Source organism: Pituophis catenifer, unplaced genomic scaffold (assembly GCF_029215685.1).
Source record: "Pituophis catenifer annectens isolate HBS135680 unplaced genomic scaffold, rPitCat1.0.hap2 SCAF_2, whole genome shotgun sequence".
Lineage (NCBI taxonomy): Eukaryota > Metazoa > Chordata > Lepidosauria > Squamata > Colubridae > Pituophis > Pituophis catenifer.
The window spans coordinates 90,626,221-90,646,300 of record NW_027256882.1 but is presented as its reverse complement, the minus strand read 5'-3'; positions in this window follow the sequence as shown (position 1 = coordinate 90,646,300).

Sequence of the window (20,080 nt, the reverse complement as noted above, 5' to 3'; positions counted from 1 at the left end):
AGCAAAAAATTAAAAATAAATTAAAAAATGGCAGCGGCTTTTAGAATAAGCCATCCTGAAAACTAATAGGGTAAAAACTCCTGTACAAGGAAATATGACAGCCAACTATCAAGCAAGAAAGGACAAAAATCCTTTAATAATGTTACAACACAGTGAAAAACAAGAAAAGATTATTTTAAAAGATCAGGTAAGTCACAGGAAAATTTACACTTATAATAGGAATATGGAAGTGCAGGTATTGAAGAGATCTACAAAAGGCAAATGAGGAAAAAGGCGGTTGACAGCACTACTAACTGATTCCTTTACATACCATTTTAGAAGGTAATATCATTTAATATCATTTTAGAAAGACAGAAACATTTGTAGCAAGAATATGTTCAGGAGGCTGACTCCACTGGAAAGTGAGGTACTGGATCAGCTGTTGAATAGAAAAAGATGAGTGCAGATGAAATAACCACTGAACTACTTAGGCTGCAAGAGGTGCTAACTGCAATATACAAACACAAATGGAGCAATACTGTTTATTCATACCAACTGGAAAAGATTAGTGAGTATGCTTAGTGGATGTATACAGAATTAATTATACCGTATTAATCTCTTTAGGAACAGAGTTTTCAATTTTTGCAGTATTCTCAAAGATTTTAGTAGAGAAGTTTTTCACTTTTAAGATTCTATTTGGGATAATGATGATGATGTTCGTCCATCGTGTTAGAAGAGGACCTTGACATCTAACAGGTGGGCTGTCCATGATGTGTCCATAGGTGGCTGGTAAGGCCTATACGGGTACGAAACGTTCTGCAGATGTGGGGCAGATGTGTGGGCACCATAGTTGCAGCATTTGCAGCTCTGGCTTTGTGGAGTGCTCGCTTCTCTTGTGCTATGATTGTTCTTCTGTCCTCAGATATCTGGCAGCTTTGGTGGATCAGCGTGCACCATGTCGATAGATCTTATGCCAGGGTTTCCCAGGAGGTGGTGTCAATATCCAGGGACTTAAATTTGGCATAATGCAATAGATATGAATGTTAATCTGTAAATTCATGCAGTGACAATTTCAATAATAATACATTCTGATGCATATTGACTTAGAAGTAAGACTCATGAAATGCAAGAGAGCTTCCTTCCATAAATGGCTTCAGATTGAACAGACATTGTCTCGCTATCCAAAATGAGGCATCTCTCAATGTAAATGGATCTATCTGCAAACAGCATACTGACCAACTGGATACAATTAAAGTAACAGCTGCACTGACACTACACTGGGAATAAGTTATACAATATTATGGTTTGGCTTAGTATATCACCTAAACCCAGATTTGACTTCAGATTACATATATTAACATATTTGTTGTAGATTAAGTTGTTTTAACTCCCAGTCTGGTACAGCATCCATTTCCAAAAGGGGTGTTAATTCCTCCTCTTCACTCCTCAAGTGGAGACAGAATATATTTTAGCATCTCCTACTTTGTGTATATTTGGCTACCATTTGTTATTTTGGTTTTGGTTTTTTTTGTTTTTTAAAGGAAATGGTGGCCAAGCAGACCCAAAAAGATACTGAGCATATTATCAAAAAACAAGGGAATGATAAATGTTCATTGGGTAAATATCTGTGTTGTGTGAATGCTGTTAACATTTGTGACATAATCTGAAGTTCTAGAACAGGAAGCTCTAGTTTGAACCTTTGGCCCAGCATGAAAAATTCACCGCTGTTTGCCATGCTGAGTAGACATTATTAGAATTCTATAAAGGACCATGAGTGATGCGCCTCCTTCAATAGGGAGATAAAACTGTAATTGCAGCAAAAATAAGATGTTTGTGTCATTTTAAAAATAAACAGCCTACTAAACCATAATTGATTCTCATATTTGTTAAGAAAGTTAGAATGGTCTGCTTAACAAATCATGCTAAGCTAGGTACTGGTTCATAAGCTACAGTGATAGATCACAAAGCACAATAATTCAAAACCGAATAAAATATATTATCCGTTAATGTGATGTGTGGTAAAGTAATGTGAACAATTAAAATATCGCAATCATTACTGTGTTTAGAACCTGCAACAAAGACTTGCAGTTTGAAATAGGCACTATTCAATAGCTTTGTTCTGCTATGTGAATAATGCACTTTGGGCTACGTAAGAGTCACACTTGATGGATAAGATAACCTCTAATACGTAAGACTATATATTGTTATTTACACTATGAACTTCAGTTGCTCTGAAATGCCTTGTGCATTTGAACCATATCCCCACAGGTCAAAATGAAATCATAATTGTGTGTGTAAGAGTTTAACTAGGCATCTGGGTAAAAGACTGGATACAAAGCAATAGTTTGTTCACTTCAGAACAGCTTCATCCCAAGTCCCGCTGCTATGACATTTTGCAAAACCATAAAAACAAATGGAGATAACAAAACTCCTTATTAATAGCTTTAGTAATATAGTTACTGAATACTTAATAGCTTTAGTTTATTAGGATGGTTTGATTTATGAATATTTTGTAGTTTTATGATTTATAAACCACTTACAATCTTGCAAATATGTAGCATACAATTGCATACAAATAAAGCTTAAAGGGAGAGGGGTAATCACCAAACTGCTGTCATTGAGTACTGACACTAGTCAGTATGGTTTAGAACTCAAAAAAGACATATATTTTTAAAACAAACTAGATTCCACAAAATAATGATCTGTATTTTTAGCTAAGAGTTCCCAAAATCCGCTAAAATGTTTTCCATTTCAAAACCTTGAGTATAAATTTACACAACAGACATAGCTATTCTGCATCCAATGATTTTAATGACTCCCTTTTACTTAATATCTTAAGGAGTGCTTTATTAGATGAAATCAAGATCTAATTACATCAACATTCCTAACACCCATCCTTGCACCTCTCAGGTAAGCACAAATATAGCACAATATAGCGCAAAGGACATCTACTATATCACCCACTCCTCTCAACAGCAGCAACTTTCAGTTCACCATAACAATCTTAGCAAACAGTTGCTGCCCAGATTAATACTTTTCAAAGTGACTTTAGAGTCATTTATTGGATGTCTTCAAATCCCCCTCTCCTTGGTGGTTCAAACTAGAGGTTACTTCAAGTTCCAATTTTTCTTGAATGCAGACTCCTGGAGAGAGCATCTGCTGCTGCAGACATACATGACTTCCCATAACCTAAATTTCCCAGTCCAGTAAAAGAATTAGAAGGAGTGAATTCCATTATCACCTGTTAAAAATCCCCTGGCTTAGTTTAGATTGCAGAAAACTCCATTTTGCCCCACAAATGCAAATGCTCATGTATGAGTACTATAGATAGTTTACATAAAATTTAGTCAGCTTGCTTAATGTGGATGGTTTAATGTTTATATTTATGTAAATGTGTCATTGTTCTATACTGTGGTTTCTACGGTAAGCCTACGTGACTCATAATTAAATTGGGAAATACAAATATGAGGGTGAAGGTTTGTTCTCTGAGCTTGTGGATTGGTTTCCGAATGTTTTGTTACCAGGCTAGGTTTAAACTCTGCTGAAAATGTTACCTAGCCTGGTAACGAAACGTTTGGAAACCAACCCACAAGCTTAGATAACAAACCTTCACCCTCACCCTATACTTGAACTACAGATATTCGCCACTATTGCAAATACAAATCTGTAAAATATTTTTAAAATGTTGGTGTCCAATATAAATTAAAGATTCTCTCGTTCCAATAATAAGATTCCAGTCTTGTGGATTTGGAAAATGTTTGGGTTGAGCCTGGTGCAAAATGACATTCCCTCATTGTTTTCCTACTTAAAGTCTCGGGAACTTTTTGTGCAATAATTAAAATAATTAAAAGAAAGCAACTCCTCCAGTTTAAATCAACACTCCTGGTTTAGCCAATTTCACTGTGCTCAAACAGTTTTCAGAAGAATGCAGAAGGAAAACTTTACATGGGGCACAAAAAAGAGAACAGATATGCTATAGATAGTCTTGAGAAATTCATCTTTAACCCTCACAAACACACAGCTATATGTTGTAATTAAGCTTAAGCTGTAATTATTAATGGCTGCAGTGATATACATTCTATTGTTGTGGGGAAGAGGAAAGAGTATTAGGTATGTTCACCACCTTGAGTTATTTATAAAAATAATAAAGGCAGGATAAAAATAAATAAAATACCTCTTACACCATTTCCACAATCAGAAGAAGCAGTTTTGAAATATATCTTGTTAATTTTCTGCTTTTGTAATACTTTAGTAAAATGCAGAATTTAGATTTTCTTTGTCCAGAGTACAGGTTTCACTGCTGAAGAACTCTCAAACTTTTAAAATTGCAAACAACATTTAGACAAGGAAGTGTGAACACTGAGCCATAATCACCGGTAGTTCAGAAAAAGGAATTTTATAGTAACTTATTTAATCAGGGATCTTGTTAAAACCTACTAGTGCTTTTCACAGCAAAACTGTGATATGGAAGAATAATGAGGGAAATCAACAAATTGGTTTCATCAGTCAATGGCCTCAACAGAGCAGCATCTGCTGATGTTATTAGTTGTATACGGTCTCCTAGCTCAGTGGTCCCCAACCGGTTCTGTGGAGAGAGGTTTTTCCGCAGACCAGACGGGGGCTGGTTTCGTGTGCTGCCTGCATCCCATGGATGGGGCTTCGCTTTGCATCTTTGAGTGGCCGGTTTCTTGCATGCTGCAGACCAGTGCCGGGCTATGGACTGGGGGTTAGAGACCCCTGTCTTAGGGTGTTTTTCTAACGGTGATAAATTGAGCTAATTAAACCTCTTTTTAAACCCCCTTTCACTTTGACCAAGAAATCCACAGCAACCCTTCTCTCTTTGTTGCCCAATCAATTACCGTATTTTCTGGCGTATAAGATGACTTTTTAACACATGAAAATCTTCTCAAAAGTCGGGGGTTGTCTTATACGCCGGGTGTCGTTCTCCTGTAACCAGGCAGACCAGCCCGAAAGGCTCTGACAAGCCTTAAATGGCTCTGGCGATCCAAGCTCTGACGATCCCAGCTTTGCCTGCTAATCAGGCAATGAAAAAACTTTTTTTCTTTTACATGGCTCTGGCGATCCAAGCTCTGATGATCCCAGCTGAGTTGCCTGCTAATCAGGCAATGCAGCTGGGATCGCCAGAGCCATGTAAAAGGAAAAAAGTTTTCCCCCTCCAGTTTGCTTACTTTAGCAGCTAGGCGCAATGCTTGCCTTGCTTCGCTTGCCTGAATCCATTCCATCAGCAAGCCACTCCCTGCCTGCAATCAAGCAGGCAGGGAGTTGTGGACTTCAACTTCCAGAATTCCTCAGCCAGCAAAACAAAGCTGGCTGAGGAATTCTGGGAGTTGAAGTCTACAAGTCTTAAAGTTGCCAAGGTTGGAGACCCCTGTTCTATTGGGTAAGTTTTTTTCCCCTTTGGGAGCTTTAAAAATAATAATTAATAAGGGTTTTTTTTAGTTGTTCTTTTTTAGACCTAGCTATTTAAAGTTTAGGAAGTTTTAAATTTAGTTTTCATATAAAAATAAAAATAAAAAAATAAAATAATATTTGTGCAGCTTTATGAGGTTTAGTGTGCTTCTGTAGTGTTTCACTCTAACTACACAAACACACAAAATCTCACGAACCTGTATGTGGAATTTTGTGTGTGTAAAGTGTGAAAGTTGTTTTTTGGGGGGCTTTTTGTGGCTATGTGAGGTTCCTGCTTGTTTCAGGGGCCATTTTGGGTCTAGCACAGCTGCTTTTACATTGTGGGTGAGCCAGTTGTGTTGTGTGTGTGTAAAGTGTGAAAGTTGTTTTTTTGGGCTTTTTGTGGCTGTGTGAGGTTCCTGCTTGTTGCAGGGGCCATTTTGGGTCTAGCACAGCTGCTTTTACATTGTGGGTGGGCCAGTTGATGTTTTTTAATTTTTATTTGGTGTGCGTTGGAAGAGGGATAGTCTTATACAGCAAGTATAGCCCAAACCCTATATTTTAACAGGAAAAGTTGGGGGTCATCTTATACGCCCAGTCGTCTTATACGCCGGAAATTACAGTACCTCATCTGACCCAGGAACAGAGAATATAAAGCACTACCCCCTTTACAACCTGCAAATATTTAAAAACTATTTTATCCTTTGCTCTTGCTTGTTATTGCCCTTATCTGTAAATAAGAACCACAACATAGTTATTCAGCAGTAGCAGCTGCTGAAGGAAACATTACTTCTACCACCATTTTATAAGCCACATTCAATTTCGAGAGAGACCACGCTATTTATGTTTTATCAGATTCTTGCACTGAAGGAGAAAACAGGAAGCAGCTTCCTAACCATAACTCTGTTTAGAACTCCCCTTGGCTGCAACAGGCAATAGAGCTATGCAGCATTTCAGATTTGAAACCAAAATGGCACTTCAGGATGTGCTTGGTTAAAGGCACTGCAGGGCATGTGGTCCATGTATAGGATATACAGTAACATGATGTTATAATCTGCATATTGATGTTATCACAGATTTACAACCTTTGTGTCATAATTTGCATGACATATATTGCAAATATAATTTGCATCATCTGTATCATTGCAATGATTTACCTGATCCAATGGACTTTCTGAAAAAGATATCCTCTCCATCCAATTAATTTATTAGAACTAGAAGGAATATGTTATGCCTTGGTTTTGATACTATTGCCAAATAACTGTTTAAAATTCTGATAGCAATCTAGCCGTAGCATTTCTAGTTGATTATCTACAATTTCCCAAATTCCAAGCAGCGTAACTAGTGGACATGTAATAAGATTACTTTGCCCAGAAATTTGTGATTAGCATCAGAATGAAATGTTTGCAAATAGTTTCATAAACAAAACCTCCTTTCCTGTTCTTTATCACACTGTTGAGTATGTTTTTCTCCAGCAATTTAATCAGTGGTATAGGAGAGGCTGTACTATTTTAATTCATGTTGATAAACAACTGGTAGCTAGAACACTTTCCTGAGTTACCGTCTATAAACCTACTTTTAGGATCTAATCTACCTTCTGCCTTGCTTAGCCCTAATTCACGCTACATGCTTTATAAACAATGGGGTGGTGGCTATTGTTAGTTGCATGTCTATGTTTCATATATGTAATATATCTAACCCAACCCAAATTTCTTCATGGTGTTATTAAAGGAATAATATGCAATGCTAAATTCTTTGTGGAAAGGTAGGTTATCAAGTTAAACACAACTGAAATGTTATCCAGTGACTACCCAGTAGGGCTAAAGGTGTGTAAATGTGTGAACAGAACACCTCTATGTACTCTGAAACACCTTTTTGGAATTTAAACTAAATCAGTAACAAGCCCTATCCCACAACCAATGAGACAAGGGCTGTCTTAGCGTTATGAATTAGAACTGAAATATCACTGACTATTCCACATCCTTTAATGATAAGATTTAGATATATAGATGGATGGATAGTCACTGTATGCTGTCCTTAACACAATATTTTCTGCTATTTTTGAAAAGCAGTAATATTGAAATATACATGCACAAAGAAAATTAAGTCACATAGCACTTAAAAGACAGTTTTATTACAGGATAAGTACTTAATAAATTATGAATTATGCTCAAACCTGCATGAAAAAAAAACATATTTACATTCTCACAATTTACTGAATAAATCATATTGAGTAAACACATAAATTAAGCCATAAATCAAGCAAATCCCATTGGGACATTATGGTATGTGTAGTAAGCATGATAAAATACCTTGTTTCTGAAACAAAGAGACTAAACATAACTTCAGTATCGAAGATCCAAAAGTTTTGCATTTCAAAAATCGTCTTGAATCAATAGCCAAAAATGTTACAGAAAAGCTCAAAATAGCTTTTGAAATTATTCATATTTTAGCTGCTGTTAGAAAATAAAATTTACTGTTTTGTAATTACAAGCATGATACTCAAAAGACATCAGAAATTTGAATATCGACTCTGATTAAAAGGAAAAGAACAGAGTTGCAGCTGCTTTTATTCTTTACTTGATCACCAGTAGAGAAAGATAACAAAAATCATTAAATAACAACTGTTAAAAGCACTATAAAACACATGCATACAAAGACCTCAACAGTTCCAGCATCACTCCATTGCTGTCCTTATAACAAGTATTCATTTGATTGGTTTGCTCACAGTCACATTTTAATGGGCCAAAAACATGCGCCTCTCAAACTCGTAACTGGCATAGATTTTCCGCTGCATCCAGACTGGACATCATGCACTTGAGAGAGAGAGCTCAAGCAGGCAGACAAGCCAGCAATGCTTATAAAAAGACACTTCACGTGACATTTAAACTGAGAAGAGAGAAGACAACAGGCTTCTGAAATTGCTCTCAATTTAATATGCTTATGTCAGGTCGACATCTCCACTCCAATCAAGATTCTAGTGGTGTCCTCCATCTGGTTTTTAAGAGTGGTGTTCCTAGCAATAATTTTTCAGATGTTTCATGAAAGGATGACGTACAGGTGGAAAAACGGGTGGGGGAATTGGTAATATAGTTCTCCAGAAGAAGCAAGAACTTTTAGGGCTCCAAAGTAATTGTGAAAATCATCTCCCTCCAGTGCATTGCAGCAGACTCCAAGGGCTTGCCTATTTCTGCTGCTGAGTAAAAATGCAAACCTGTTCTTGATTTGGGGGGGGGGAAACTACCGGCATAATATGTGCCGTCCCCCTTGTTGCTGTTTTGGCTTGCCACCAAATGGTGGTGGTCCTGAGTTAATATGTGAAGGACGGTGTCAAACAAAGCTGTTGGTTTTGCTGTCCTCCCTCATTAGGAATGTCACCAGCCAGTCAGAAACCATCTGCCACCAATTACAACAGTGATGTAGGTACAGGAAGGAGGCTTGGGGAGGTGGTCAGTTCTGACAGGCGGGTCATCTGGCCCACTTTATGGAGCACATTAAACGGGAGCATGATCAGTTGAAACAAGGAGCTGAGTGATAAGGCAGGCGAGTCCACTGTCTCAAAACCTTGGCAACCCCCCCTTCCCTCCGCCTGCCAAACAGCTGTTGGCTGTCTCCGATCTGGCAACTTGCCTGATTTAATGTGAAGCTCCCCAAGCTGTTTGGTGAACATTTTCTGAGAGGTCCAGCTATGAAGCTGATTGCGGAGGGAGGCTGTCAGTGATAGTGAAGCAGAATATTATCCTGTTACCAAGCAATCCGAGGTTGCTTCCCTGTTCCATCCTTCCAACAGGTCTACTTAACTTCCACATTTCTTCCTGCCTGGACTAGATTGTAATCTTTTCTAGTTAGCAGATTGAAAATGAATCCATACAATGTCTGTAAGATTGATGGTTGGGGAGTCAGTTTGAGGGATTCTCTTTTTTTGTTTTAACCCTGGGGAACAGGATTTTCTGTGACATACAAGAAACGTGTACTTGAAACACGGAGATGCTGATGTTTATCTAAACATATTTATAAATAAAGTTGATAATAGGAAAGCTATTCTCCTGACCAAATTGAATCATCTCAAAGCTGTTCACACCTGAGCTTGGACCTCCTATAGTTCACCCCCCTCCTCACTATGAAAAAGCTCTGTTCTCTGTATATTTCTTCAAATGGTCCTCCTTTCCAAAAAGTAGCCTTTACTAACAAATATTTTGAATTAACATTTGGCTGCCTAAATATTTTGCATTATCATTTGCTTGCCTCCTGAAGCCAGTTTTCATTTAAATAGTTAGAGAATCCTGAAAAAGGAGGATTTATTATAAAAGATTTTCATGGGATTTTGGCACAATTGCCATTTACATTCTTATTAGTTGAGGTTGGGATCCCCCCCTCCCCCCCAGTCAGTTTTTTACTCTTGGCAGTTTTTTTTACTGCTCCATTTACTGCCTGGAGTTTTCTCAGCAACATTTCAAAAGTGATTAGCCATTGCCTGCCGCCTTCCCAAGGCTGAGAGAGAGAGAGAGAGAGCAACTGGCTCAGATTTACCTAGTGAGCTTTGTTGACTAAAGCTGGACTGACATTCACAATCTCCCAGTTTCTAACTTGGGACCTTAAATGCTACACCAAATTGGCTCTCTATTGCAATTTCTTAGAATGTATTCTAATTACATGGATGTGAGATAAACAAGTGATAGAGGGAAGAAAGAAATAGTTAAAAGTATTTAACATTATGGACTGTATGTATATCTCCATACCTTTCTAACCAGCTCTGCTTTCAAAATATCTGTACATTAATTTATGCATTGCCTTTTCTCACCAGTCTCTTTTATGTCACCATTACTTTTTCAGTCTTCTACTTGATTCATTCTTTTATGCAGCTGTTCTTTTGCTGTTTAGCTTCAATCATCAAGAGTAAAGGAAGAATCAGTAAAGAAATTGGCAGATTAGCACTTGGCAGAATGTCCACAAAGATATTGGAAAAGATATAGGATGGTTGTGATTGGTGTTAGTTCAAGTAATGTGATATAGGTAATCCTCAATTTAGGACCAGTTGCTTAGCGATTACAACAGACACCCCCCCAAAAAAATTAATTATGACCTGGTTCTGAAGTTCTGATGGCTGCCCATTCCATCCCCAGCAGTCACATGATTTCATTTTGGGTGCTCAGGAACTGGAACTTTTTGCAGTGTTCTGTAGTCATGTGACTGATTTATGACATTTTTGCCAAAAACCAATGTTTATTTCTAGTTTCCAGCAAAAACCACCCATTGCAACAATGGGCTCATTTAACAATCACCGCGGTTGCTTTACAACCATCACATTCATTTAATGACCACCTCAAAAAAGGTTATAAAATTGGGTTGGTCACTTGATGACCCGCTTTACGACCATCACAATTAATTGCAGGCCCCATTATGGTCATAGGTTGAGCACCTGTATTTGATTTAGTGTGAATTGTAAATTGAAACCAAGTTTCATTTAACGCAACCCAGATTCAGTGGATGTGAGCACATGTACAATTGAGGCAAGTGCATCCACAGTTGCTCTTGGGGTTTTAGACACTGCTAATCTTTGGGTGTACAAAATGGAGAAAAGGCAGACTTCCATCAGGCGAAAAGAGTACAAGTTTTTTAAAAAAAGAAGAGGCTTATTATTACATTTAGAGCAAAAATTTGATGTAATTGAACAACCTGAACGTGGTCATAGCAACACAAAAATAGGACAAGATGATGGTGGATTTTTTAAATTTTATTTTGCTTTCTATAACTACACAGTGAATTTGTAAACCATAAATTTAAATTAAACATATATTCCTTTTATTCTTTACTGTAATATTTTATTCATATATGTATAAAATGTATGTTTACAATGTTTCATTGCCTATTTATGTCAAGCTGGAACCAATTACCATATTTTCTGTAGAAATATCACTTGGTTATACTGCAAATTTGAATAATGCTACCCTTTCATGGGATTCATTATCTGTACTAATCAAGACCTACCCTGTATTCATATGTCATGCCTTTTTGCTTACAAAGACCAGAACTGTGAAAGCAAAGCTATTTACCTATGATACTACTTGGAAGCTAAAGTTAGATTTTGGAGAAGCAGGATTGGAAAAGTATTGACACTTGAACTTTAGTGTTAGAGAAGACACCTGAGAATACCATGGATATTTTAAAAATATGGATTATTGAACAAATCAGAATTTTCGCTAGAAGCAGAAATGACCTGGTTCAAATTATCCTACCTTCAGACCCATTAAATTAAACTCAAGGCTTGTGGGGTGTTTAAATTTGGCCCGCAGGGCTGGCCTCTTAATATCAAAGGACCGCCTCGCAGTGCCTCTGCCAGCTAAAACGGCCTCCAGCACCACTCTGCCGGCCAAAAACGGGCCGTGCAGACATCCTGAGAAGCCAGATTTAAGCACCCTGCAGGCTGGATCCGGGCCACAGGCCTTGAGTTTGACACCCCTGGTTTACAGTATAAAGGCATTTTCACTTTTTTCTATAAATATTCTTTATCAATCCATGGACTATCCACTATCTTTTTTTTTAACCAGCATTTGCATATCAAAATTTCTCCATTTCCAAATCTTTAGTAAACAGTGTCCCAAGTTACACAAATTATCATATAAATCACTGAACAATAGTAATTGAGAACAGTATTTCCATTGCAAGGAATGCAATTGTGAAGCATGGACATCACATAACCAGGGTGCCAGAGGTGGGTTCTATTTACCTTTGCTGCTGGTTTGCAATGGATATGTGTGCGCAGAAGCTTCTGAGCATGCGCAGAGCATCCATGATGATGTGTGGGTGGGTGGGTAGAGCCTCCCGCCACTGTTACTACTGGTTCGCAAGATCCAGACCGAATCGGTAGCAACCCACCACTGCATGGTAGTCAACACTGGCTGTTCCAGCAGACTCTGGTTAAGCAGGAACCTCAGGTAATTTCAACTTCTGACTTTCTGTTGGCTTCCTCAATGGATTTTACTTCTGGGGTACCAGGAGAGAAGGTGGCAAAGTGCAATCATGTGAGCTTGGGATGCTGCAATGGGCAGAAATCCAGGACAGTTGCCAAATGCCTGGATCACAACCATGTGACTGAAGGAGCACTGCAATGGTCAGAACCTCAAGAACTGGTCAAAAGTGCCACTCATGCAGCACTGTCACAAGTTTAAACAATCGCTGAACAAATAGTTGTTAAGGATCACCTGCACTTATTTTTTCAACATTTATAACTTGTCATCATTTCATTCCATTTTCCTTGTCAAACAGTTTTCTTGATCTTTGAAATATTTAGTTTCAAATCTAATCAACATTTTCTGCAAATTATTTGGGTTCTCGGTCAATGGCAAAACATTATCTACATTTAAAAGCACCCACCCATGCATATTTCCAACAACAATATCTTTAACATCACTCTATGCCCGTGATGGTGAACCTATGGCACGCGTGCCACAGGTGGCACGTGGAGCCATATCTGTGGGCACGCAAGTGTTGCCCTAGCTCAGCTCCAGCGCACATGCGCGTGCCGACCAGTTGAATTTCGGGCCTTCCGGGCACACTGGAAGTCGAGAAACAAGCCGTTTCCAGCCTCCAGAGGGTGAGGGAGGCCATTTTCGCCCTCCCCAGGCTCCTAGAAAGCCTCTGGAGCCTGGGGAGGGCAAAAAAAAGGGCCTACCAAGCCCACCGGTAATCTTTTTGCCATTGTGTGCCAAAAGAGGAGGAGCGCGGGGGGGGGTTGCATGTGCATGCGTGGGGGAAGGGGAAGGGCATGGAGGGGGCATTGAATTATGGGTGTGGGCATGCATGCGCACGACCCCCCGTGCTCTCCCCGCTTTTGGCACGCGACAGCAAAAAGGTTAGCCATCGCTGCTCTATGCATTCATTGACAAAATATATTAAACAATCACGGGAAAATGGCATATTCTTTTTAATGTCTTCTTTGTGTTGGATCATTTGCAAAATATTTCATTTATTCTCATGCATGTTTTATTTTCCTCATAGCCTACTCATCAAATTCAAAACCAGCTTTCAACTTTATATTCACTCAATTGTTCCTTAATTCAATCCTATTCACTTTCTCATACTCTTTAAATAAAAAAACATACAAAACACCTTTTTTTCTAACATTTCTTATGACAGTTGAAGAGCAAAAATTTGGACTGCACACCACCTGCCTGATATGCACTGCATTGCACTTACTTTTCACTTCTACCCTCTCCAACACTTTCTGAGACAATTAACAAAATCTCCCATGTAGTTTTTGTATTTGCTCTTATCCTTTTTTCTCCTAGTTAAGGGAATACTAATGACATTTTTCCAATCATCAGGCACAAATGCAGTTTTGCATGTAAGTGAGATATGATGCACCTTCTCTCTATTAACAAAACACAACCATATTTTAACATTTCTCCAGTTGCAGTACACATGCAGCCAACATTTATACAGTATTTAATTCTATGCTTTCATCATTTTTTACTCAGATACTAACATTTCACTTCATCACCTGATTTTTCACTCTCTCCCAAGGGAATGTGCACTGCAGCAGGACAAACCCAAGAAAGTCACTTAATCAACCTCAGAGAAAGAATGGAAAACAAAACATGGCTTTTGGCTGCCAGGTTGCTCTATAGAGGTGTACCTTGTTATGTATTGTCATGGCTGCTGGTTTTGCCTTTGGATCTCTGGAATTCTGGAGCTCTTTCTCTCTCCTAAATGTTTTGGTCTCCTTTCTCATCCTTAAGAATACTTAAAAGGTGTTGTTAAAAGCTATCCTCACCTTTTAATGTTGAAAAAAAGTCTGCCTTTCCAGTGGAAAGAACACCGATTTAATACCCTTGGTAACTTGTCAGAGCAAACCCAGGTGTTTTTTTTCTTTGCAGATTTTTAAAGAGCAGTTTTCCCAACTGTGCTACAACCTAGCTGTGCATGAAGTGTGTCAAAATAAATAAATGGTCAATCTTCCAAGCCTGGGTGATAACAGTGAGGACAATCTCCTATTTCCAGCCAGCGAGCTACCCCATCAAAGGTGAAGATGAAACGTCCATCAAGAGAAAGAACAGTGTATAACTTTCTCACCTCACATTCTTTCCCACAGTGACAGAATAAGAAACAAAAACATCACAAAACTGCTAAGAAGGAAATAATAAAGATGCCATTTGTTCAGGTTGGCAATTGTGTCACATAAACCGAGCCATTATGACAAAAGTCTTCTGGATGATGTTAGCCTCTGCCAACATATTGTGGTCAGGGAAAAGAAGGGTATAGGCTAAGGTGACCAGATTTTAACATTGGTAAAGAGGGACATTGTGGGCATGGCTTATTTTGTGGGTGTGGCTAGCTGGTCATGTGACTGGGTGGGCGTGGCTAAATGGTCATGTGACCAGGTGGCCATGGCTATGTGTATAGGGTAAGGTGAACAGATTTTAACATTGGTAAGAAGGACACCATTGTGGGCGTGGCTTATTGTGTGAGCATGGCTTGGAGGCCATGTGACTGGGTGGGCGTGGCTAGCTGGTCATGTGACCAGGTGGCCATGGCTATGTGTATAGAGACTACTCAGAGGGCTGAAAAGTCATTTCTGACAGGTCCTCACACTTTTGACTGGTCCTCACACTTATGACCATCCTCACATTTATGCCCGTGCAGCATTCTTAACAACCATGTCACTCATTTCACAACTGCTTCTTTTCACCATGGTGACAAGATAGGGCAAAAACGTAAAATGTGAGGACAGTCGTAAGTTCGAGGACTGGTCAAAAGTGCGAGGACCAGTCAAAAATAACTTTTTCAGCCCTCCGAGTAGTCCATATGCACAAAAGGACTAACCAGAGGGCTGAAAAAAGTCATTTCTGACAGGTCCTCGCACTTTTGACTGGTCCTCACACTTATGACCATCCTCACATTTATGCCCGTGCAGCATTCTTAACAACCATGTCACTCATTTCACAACTGCTTCTCTTCACCATGGTGATAAGATAGGGCAAAAACGTAAAATGTGAGGACAGTCGTAAGTTCGAGGACTGGTCAAAAGTGTGAGAACCAGTCAAAAATAACTTTTTCAGCCCTCTGAGTAGTCCATATGCATAAAAGGATACAGTAATAGAGAGGGATGGAGGAAGGGAAGGGAAATTAGAGTAGGAGTGACGGTAAGAGAGGAAGGAAGAGAGGAGGAGAAGGAGAAAGGAAGAGGAAATAGGGAGGAGAAGAAGAGGGTGGGGGGAAGAGAAAGTAAGAAGGAAAGAAAAGAGAGGTGGTAGGTTTGAGGAGAAAGATTGCTGTACAATAAAAAAGATGAAAGGGAAGAAAGCCAACCCCAAACAAATATAAAGATATTAAGATAAAGAATGAATTGTTAAACTTTAAAGAATAAAAGAGAACAAATATGAATAAATAGCAATAATTAGAAACACACATACAAACATACAATGTATTTTCTTTGAACAGAATATTTGGCTGGTTCACAAATTTAAACAGTGTTTAGTCATTTCAATTAAATTTACAATTTCTATATTTCCTTTTTGCCATATTTATTCCTCATCTATTTTTTTAAAAAAACAATATTACCCTTCATCCTCATCTCTAATCTTAATCAAATTCAATTTTTCCCTTCTATTCTATATTATACCCCTTCCCATTGTCATCTATTTTTATATCCATCCTCACATTGGTTAATTATGTAATATTACAGTTGTTTAATACAAATTCAACATTTTAATATAAATCAATTAGTTATATAACTATCTTTTTTGTATATTAATCAATATGAACATGAATATTCCAATTATTTCCATGCAATCCAATTTCTTACAAATCAATTAATTATATTTACCAATAATAATAAACCAAATAATTTCCCCCATATATTCCTCTAAACCACAACTTAACCATTTCTGCTTTCAACACAGTATACAATTAATAGTATCTCAATTATTACAATTCCCTAGTTAAAAAGAGCTTTTTTTTTTTTTTACTTTCAGTTTCGTTTTGAGCTTGGTTTGCACAAAGAGAAAAAAAAACTGCTGAGCAATTTAGCAAGAGCAGAGCCCTGCGCAAATCAGCTGAGAGGGGGAAGCTGAGCTAATCAAGTAGGGCGGCCCTTTGAAGCCCCAGGGCAAGAGTTTAAACAGGTTTTTTCCCTCTAGCCATCAGCCGGGACTCAGGAGGCAGAATGAAAAATCGGGACTTTTTTAAAACGCCGCGGGCCGCGGGACAAATTGCTCAAAAGCGGGACTGTCCCGCCAAAAGCGGGACGTCTGGTCACCTTAGTATAGGCCTACAATAACTGGAAGATGGGAATCCTTTCCCACTTGGATTAAGAAATGGAAGAAAATAGCCCTTTAGTATTTAAAACCGAAACCAAACCAAAATAAAAAAAACTTGTCCTATTAATCACACTCAAGTGTCAAGCAGCCTTTGCTCACTTCTCATCTTAAAGTAACTAGCAGGGCAGTCTAGTAGTCATGTCACTCAAAATCAGGCTTGTTTAATGGAGCTTCACCTACATAAGCAGAAAAAGGATTGCAGCCTAAGGCTCATTTTTACTTTTGCCATTTACTTCTTCACTTTCTAAGAATTTGCAACTTTTATGGAAAGTTGCCATCTTATAATTTGTCGTCTGTATTGTTCTTCATTTGATTCTTGAGGCTTTGCAAAAGGAAACCCCGACTTCTAAGGAATCTTATTTGGGTTGATGTGTGGCTTATAACATGCTAGAATATTAGCGATTAGAAGCTAGGAAGATACATTCACCGAACCTCTCATTTGCTCAGGCCTCCCTCAATTTATGCCTGAATAGAAACTGCACAATCTGCATTTGTTCCTGAAAGTAGGTCACTGGGGAAGCTACGCTGACCCCCTCCCACTGCACAACAGGACAAGACCCCGCCTGACAAATCGTTTTGCTTGTCAGTTACTTCAGTGTGTAGTCAAAAGCATAATAAGCCAGCAAACTGAGGAAATCTGCCTTGCCCCTTTGCTGGTGTTTCTGGCCTAGGCAGGGCTTAGAGTTCAAGGCCGACGAGTGAGCAGAACCATGAGGCAGAAACACAGGAGTCTGGGCTGAGGTACTCATTTTCCCACAGTCAATTCCACAGCTAGGGATGTCACCTTGACATCATTTGACCCGTGTTGTGACAAGAGAAACTGTTTGGGTGCATGCTGTGGATCCTCTTACAAGGAAAATAGGAGTTATTGAAAGTGTCTTTCCACACACCTGTAGGAAAGGACAACGGAGATGGGGGAACAAAGAAAATCAAAATGATTTATAGGCCATCTTTAATTTCTACAGACATATTACAGAATTTAAATGAGGGCTTAAGGGCAGAGTGAAGGAAGAGGAGACAGAAAGTGACGAGGGAAGTAAGTGTGAAAGTGCTGCACAGGCATGAGGAAAGCTACAGAGCCACAGTGGCGCAGTGGTTAGAGTGCAGTACTGCAGGCTACTTCTGCTGACTGCCGTCTGACTGCAATTTGGCAGATCGAATTTCACCAGGCTCAAGGTTGACTCAGCCTTCCATCCTTCCGAGGTCGGTAAAATGAGGGCCCAGATTGTTGGGGGCAATATGCTGACTCTGTAAACTGCTTAGAGAGGGCTGTAAAGCACTGTAAAGCTGTACATAATTTTAGGTGCTATTGCTGTATTATTTAGGTGTATTGTAGAGAGGAGGACAAAAGGATGGGAAGGCTTGAAAATAGAGTTGGTTTTGCCCATCAGTAGCAACCTACTGTGTAAGAAGCTGCATTTCAGCTGGAAAGGCAACCCTGTGAAATATACTGTACTTTAGGTGCTTATGGCTGAAATAACCACACAAGCCAGTGATTCATCTTCTGCTTGAGAGCTCATGTGCAATGAAAAGAAAGGGAGGAAAAGTGGGATGGGCAGAAAAAAGACTTGGTGACCCAGAGAAATTTGAGTCTGTGGAAGGCAGGTTTTTGCGAGCTGTAATTTCCTGAAAGCTGCATCCCATGGCAGTGGTGAAGATAGCAAGAGCGAAGGGGGAGGTCAAAACCAAGACAGGTGAAGCCACATATTCTTTATATTTTGGAGCATCTGGTATTTTTTCTGATACCCTCTTCTCTTTCCCTCCACACCCCACACCAGGGAATGAGCAGTCCCTGGGGATCTATACTGATTCCTTGCAATGGCCCTTGGAATTAGACCAACTGTGATTTTGCCTTCCAAATTTTTTTTCTGGAGGCTTCTCACTTAGGCTGTTGAAAAGTGCATGCACCTTCTTCTCTTCCTCCTCCTTTCCTTGACAGTTGGACATCCTTTTGGTAATTCTCCCCCTACAGTGATTGATTTTGGCAGATCTGCCATTCCCTCCCTCCGTTTGAAAACAGGATAACACAAAGCATCCACAAACAAGATCCTCTAACGGCTGATGAGTCACTCAACTGAGGCAGGGCCATAAATTGTAAACCGTGCCTGATACCAAAGTTAGCTGTGGTTCAGAAAAGCTTCTGGGTGATAGGAAATGAAAGGGCCTAATGAAAGACATGTAAAACCAAGCAGATGGGGGCATGAACTAATATCTTTATTTTTCTGCTCTCAGAGCTTAAGGGAAAGTGGATCATATATAGGTAGTCCTCAACTTATGACCACAATTGAGTCAAACCCCACTGCTAAGGAAGACAGTTGTTAAGCAGATCAGTGTAGCTGTTAAGTGAATCATGGGGTCGTTAAATAAATCTGGCTTTCCCACTTGCTTGTCAGAAGCCGGTTGGGAAAGTTACAAATGATGATCACATGAACCCAGGATAGTTCAACTGTTATAAATACATGCCAGTTGCCAAGTGCCCAAGTTTTGATCACGTGACCATGGGGATGCGGCAATAGTCGTGAGTGTGAAAACCAGTCATAGGCCACTTTCTTCAGTGCCATTGTAACTTCGAATAGTCATTATTCCGTTGACAGTTGCAAAACAAAATGGCAGCTCAGAGCTGAAACTCCGAGGCTAGGAGGGAGATGTTTTGACATTTTCAAGAGTGTGGGGGTCAATTAACCATCCACAGACCCCCCTCCCAGCAAGCTGAGGTATTTTCGGCTCAATAGAGCTGTGGATGGAGCCCAAGGATAAAACCCGAGCCGAGCCTGAAGATCAGCTGTTTGTCAGTAAAAAGACTGAGGGCGGTGGGGAGGATGTCAACATGGCTGGCTGCCATGACCGGGTCAACCACTGAGTCTAATATAGCTGGTGAAATGGTTGGCGAGACGGTGGCAACAGCGACTCCAGATAGGGTGTTGATAATGATGCCTGGGCTAATAGGCACTGCTTGTAGCAACATGGCGGCGATGATGTCTATGGCAAGGGGGGTTACAATGGCGAGGGGAATGGCGCTAATGACAGCGACGGCGACGGCAACACCAGGAGGCTGCAAGGAAGCCCTTGTTGTTAATAGAGGAGAGGGCAATGCTGCAAAGGCTATAAATGTTAGGATCCCTTCAACCTCTAGGGATCTGTTGCACTCCTCTTTCTTGAAACTCTGAGGACTTATTAAACTAATTGAACTAAGTAGCCTGAGCAAGGTGATGGATAGGGACTGAGGATTACAAACTGGAGATGATGACTTACTCTCCCCCTCAACTGTCCCTCTCTCCTTTATCAGATCTAGATCTATTACGACCACTCAGCGTTAACTTGCAATCTTAGATCGATCTGCAGCTTTATTTACCACCTGTTCCCCCAAGATTACC